This window comes from Vulpes vulpes, chromosome 7 (assembly GCF_048418805.1).
Source record: "Vulpes vulpes isolate BD-2025 chromosome 7, VulVul3, whole genome shotgun sequence".
Lineage (NCBI taxonomy): Eukaryota > Metazoa > Chordata > Mammalia > Carnivora > Canidae > Vulpes > Vulpes vulpes.
In genome coordinates, this window is record NC_132786.1 from 85,158,915 (window position 1) to 85,164,352 (window position 5,438).

The 5,438-nt window shown below is 36.2% G+C and overlaps 1 long non-coding RNA gene across 1 annotated transcript; it reads left to right on the plus strand.

The window, feature by feature from the left end:
* The first annotated feature begins 1,760 nt into the window (after positions 1 to 1,760).
* On the plus strand, positions 1,761 to 5,041 carry LOC140599707 (uncharacterized). The gene is made up of 2 exons (XR_012002664.1): positions 1,761 to 1,875; positions 4,110 to 5,041. It is a non-coding gene; the product is annotated as an uncharacterized lncRNA (long non-coding RNA).
* The last annotated feature ends 397 nt before the right edge of the window (positions 5,042 to 5,438 follow it).

A 5,438-nucleotide genomic window follows, 5' to 3' on the forward strand; every position in this document is an offset into this window, starting at 1 on the left:
TTAAATGAAAAATTTAAAAATAATATTGCTGTGAAATTCATATATATATTAAGTGAAAAAAATTGCATCAAAACATTTAACAGATGGTAACTTTTAAAAGCATATCCACTGAATGTAGCAGAAATTACATGCCAAAAGAAATAAGCAGAAATTATATGCCAAAAGAAATAGGCTTTTGAAAATAGGCAGCTAACTGGGAAAACTCTTATTTTCCTCAGTGTATCAAGATATAGCTGAGAACTTACAGAAAAATTTATGAAAATTTCATTTGTGACATTTTCTAATGCATCTGAGAGCCCAGGTATCAACAATGCCACCCACTTGAATATATTTATGTGTTTTTTCAGATAAAATTCTAAGTTTACCAAATGACTCAGAAACATATTTAGGTTAATTATTGACCAATTGGCTTGAAAAAAAAAATCTTAAAGTTTGATATAGGCTAGTATTAAAATTAATAAAGTTATAATTAATAAGTATGTTAATAAAGTGCTGTTGTGATGATCTGTGGACTTACAAAAGTGAAACAAATTAGTTTCAAAAGGACCTAGAACTTAAGCTTTCATTCCCTGGGAATGACTTTATGCTAAAATTTTAGGATGCATTCTGGACACAGTCGTATATCACAAACAGGATATGTTCCATGGCTTGTGGTACAGACAGGTTAGTGTATTGCTTAATAAACTGGATGTACCACATGGGAGTCTGCTATATTACAGGGGTTTGGGTAACATTGCACCCACAAAGGTTTGGAAATTTTTAAAGAAATGTATTTCTTCACATCATTCAAGAGAAAATGACCCCCTTCACTTAGCTGCAAAGACTGGAATAAAAATGTTCCATCTTAATTGGAAATTCAACCCATTTTACCAGTTTGAATATTTCTCTGCAAAGACGTTCAAAACTGATTGTGTAAATGTATTACTTAATTTGTTCTTTCTTAGGATAATTCTGATTTGGGGAAACTTATTTGTCAAGGAAATGTTTTGGTACGTCTCCTTATGCTAAAAATGGTTTCCAGAGAAGGAAGTAGTGACAACTACATTCTGAAAGTTGTAAGGTTGAAGACTAAATTCTAGAAATTCTTTTTCTTAATTTTAATTCTGGCTTTAAATCTTACAAGAATTTAATAACACTTTTTGTTTGACCTTTTCATGATAATGATGATAGTAAAAATGAGGAGACACAAGTGGAAGTTATGTGACTGCCATTTAATATGGTCCCAAAACCAAAATATGACAAATACCTGAATTCTACATATACATGAAGAATAGTTGCCTTAAAATATAAATACTATTATAAATACTATTATTTTATTCATGTTCAAAAGTAACAATTACAAAGAATTTGGGAGACTATAAAACTGAATGAAACCACATACCCCTTATCTTTAGAGGATTCAAAGGTAAAATTGCACTGAATATCACAATGGAAAATCTGACATTTTACATCTTAGTAAAAAATGGTATCAAGATTCTTATCCCAAGAAAGAAAAATATCCTAATTAAATTTATTTTCCCTTTATTTTCAAATTTAAAGTATCTCCAATATTATAAATGTTTGTCATATTAAAGGCTTATACAGTGAAAATAAAGAATAAAGCTCAATTCAGTATCTGGCAGTTTCTCTTCTTTTTTTTTTAAATTCTTAGCCCTCTTCATAGCCTGTGTGTCGTTGCAGTAAGTATTGGATTTTTGACTATAGCTTTTTCATAACCAAGCCAGTTAATGCTGTGTTGTTTTGTTTTGTTTTGTTTGACAAGTCATCAGGTCGAAGTCCTGCTAATAAAAGGAATAGATTCTCCTCTGTGAAACTACATGAGATTGGTTTCAGAAGATACATAATGTCTGAAGGGGCAAGATGTGTTTCTCTGAGGTAACTCAGGAGAAAACAGTGACAACCATCTATGGTATAGAAAAAACAAACTAGAACTTAAGAAGCCATCTCTCTTCCTTGCTTCCTTCCATCTCATGTCCACCTCAGGACATGGCTCTGGGAGAACCATGTCCCACCTATCGCTGGGAGAGAAAAAGTGATGGAAAAACATGTAGTTGAAGTCTGAGTGGCCCTGAACTTTCTAAATATACACACACACATACAAAGGACATGGAGCTGGAGCCCTTTCTTAGAGACTACAAAATTTATAACGGAAGCTGTAAAGAACACGGGCAAGAATATCCAAGAAATGAGAAGGGTAGGACTCAGACAATTGGATATTTAGACATATCATTAAGTTATTGTTACATCAGTATGGAATAGTAGATGCAAGAATATATAGATTAATGGACAGAATAACCAGCACAGAAACATTTTAATTCAGAAGACACTAGGATAAGGTGATAGTTTGATTTCACATTACGAGGGAAAGGTAGAAATAGTCTTTAAATAGTCCCAAGGCAATTGCTTAACTATGGGTATGGGAACAGTGGACTCCCGTTCTTACTCTATAGACCAAAAGATCTTAAAAAATGAGTAACAGGTTTAAAGACATAAGAAGTAGAAAATATAAGCGAATATCTCAAGATGAGAAAAGACCCATTAAGGATAAAGCAAAAGGTAAAATCAGAATTCCTACATCCCATTACATAAAAATTTAAAGCCAATATACCAAAAGTCATAAATAGAAAAAGTATAAGCTGGAAAATTTTTGGAATATGAGTATTTGACAAAAAAGGAACATCCTGAAAATATACAGAGCTCCTAAAGTTTAGAAAAACCAAGGTATTTTCCAAATTTCAGTTGGTTCCTTAATTAATTCTATACAGAAGGTCACTTCATTCAGCTACCTTGACGTACATTACTCAAATAATTTAGCTTGGAAGAACATCAGGAAATCACAGTACTCAAAGCTAGGCTTTTTGGATGGAGGTTTTTTGGGAGGTGGGGGTTGGGGGTTAATGGCCACTATGTTTAGTTATGCCTTCTTTACACATTTTCCAGACTACTATTCATTAAGACTAGGTTATATTGAGCAGAAATTTGGAACCTAACGGCCCATGTGTCTGTGAGAGTACACATCCAATGTTGTTTTCCTAAAGAGAATCTTGGCTAGACTCAATAGAATTCCCTCAGAAACTGCTGATCATTAGACTTAAATTTCCCCAAAAGATGTCGCTCCTACACTAACTAGTTCAATGTCCTATTTTTTCAATGTCCACTTTTTTCCTAGATTCCTGGAACAGCTGAACTTCAGGTGTAGGGTATGCAGCATTGAACTCCCAGCTACCTACTGTCTGTCAGCTGTGGGTTTAAAGCACAGGATTTATAAAGGAACATTAAGAATTTGCTCTTTACCACTTCCTCGGATCCTTTAAAATGTACCCCCGAGTTAAGTGAGGCAAGCACCTAGCAAAGACCACCTGTACAGTGTTTTCCCTAGGTACCCCTAGAATCTCTCTTCAGTGTGAAGTCATTGGTCAGCGTTGCAGGACACGCTACAAAACAGTTATATGAAATTCATCATTGTGTCAACTCTAAGAATGTTGTTGATTATGTTACACAATGGCCTCTTTATGTGGACTCTCAAGAGTTATTTCGTTCTGGCCTTAGACTGGACTATTTTTGCTTCTCCTGAGCAGTTCATCTGCTGCTATCTTTTGGACACTGTGAGTTGGCTATTCCCACTTGCTGATAAAAAGCTAGAGCTAAATTTGTGCTTCATCCCCCAAAACAGGGCGCTTTGGCCTTCATTATTAATTATTAGCCTCCTTCTTGGCCCCTTTCTCCTTCTCATCTGACTATATTTTGTTATATATGTTATATATATAACTATATGTTATCTGACTATATTTTGTCCAGCCCAGTAAGCTTTCTCACATGCTTTTTGGAAGAAGACAGTGTAATGGTCGTAAGTATTTCTTCAGACCACACCAGCCAGATGAGCAATAGTGGCACCCAGGACAGCTCATAAAATATCCCAATAGCAAGCTTTCACGGTTCTCTGTACCTTTTCATAAAAACAGGGCTCCTCCTCCAATTCCCTCTACATTGTTTCTCCCTCTCAGCCAACGCTCTTTCCTCTCTCTTTTTTTTTTTTTTAAGTTTACCAGAAATTCTAGTGGTATCTGTGCTCATTCCTTCCCTAACTACCAATTTTGTTTCTCTTTCAGAGTAACTACTCTGAGGACCAAACGCCAGACCACAGACTCAAGTTGTTGGTACACATTTGTTCTAGGCACAGGGCAGTGACCGCTTCTGTGGACACTTGCTTCTTACCACCCAACATCATGATCCCACCCAGAGCATCCGGCCCCAGCCAGTGGCTTTATAAATTATAAATTGAATCAGAGACTCTTTCCCCACCAGAATGTGGTTTCAGCTGCCCCCTTTTCCTTATATCCCAGAGGATGTTGGAGAATTCAAGAAAATTACTCTATTTCTTGTGGCATTAGTCTTCCTGGCCCTTCAAAAAAATTTGAGACACCCTAACATATGCTGATGCTCAGAAGGAGATTAAAGGTAACCCCACCCTATATACAGAGCTCCCTCAGGGGAGCTCTAACCCGTGGATGCTCCATCTGTGATCTCTGATGAAGTGAGTGGTCACCCTTAGCAGAAAAGAGAGTGGCAAGAAGGAGCATGGAAGTCAGAGATGTTAGGCAGACCACTCAAGATAGGAGGTTATCCTGAAACTAATGTAACTTTGTGTATTGATTATACGCAAACAAATAAAGAAGTAAATAAATAATAGGAAGGTGCGAAACAGCATATTTGGTATGCTACATTTGGAAGCAAGAAACCAAAATAAAACCAACATATGTATGTTGTGTGGAAGAAAAGGAAATTATACTACTTCCCCTCTTCCCCCTCTTTTCCACATTTCCAAAAAGGAGGCAATGTTAGAGAGGCCTCTTCCATGCAAAAGTCAGAACAGGCCTCTCTGAGGAGATATTTCAGCTCTGGGAAACTCTGTCATAACACAGCTAAGGAATTCTTTGTGGGAAAGTAATTTTTTTTGTTGGGCCAATAGGAGAATCATAATTTGTTTTTTTCTGCTTTCAATTTTGTTCTTAATAAAATGTCTATTTTATCCATATATAAACTTAAAGGCTTATCTCTTTCTTGATGATCTTCAGGCATTCTTTGTAAAATAAGGATGATAATGCCTTGTCTAATGCTGCAAATATTTCCCCCAGTGGCCATTTGTCTTCTATTTTGACTGATTATACTTTTTTTTTTACATAAAAATGTTCAAGCTCAAAATTTATTGGTCGTATTGATTACTCTCTTTCCCTCAAACCATGATGCATTTGGGACAACTGTGAAAGGAGAGAGAGGGGAAGGATGGAAATTTGAGTAAAAGGAGTGTCCGCTTGTATGAAACTCTGAGAAATTCTCAGCCAGGCTGTGAGATGCCCCAGAGCAAAATTACACATTCAGAGGAATCCTGCCTCGGAGAGGAATAGCCTGGTCAATGGACCCCTGCCCTGCTCGTTGTT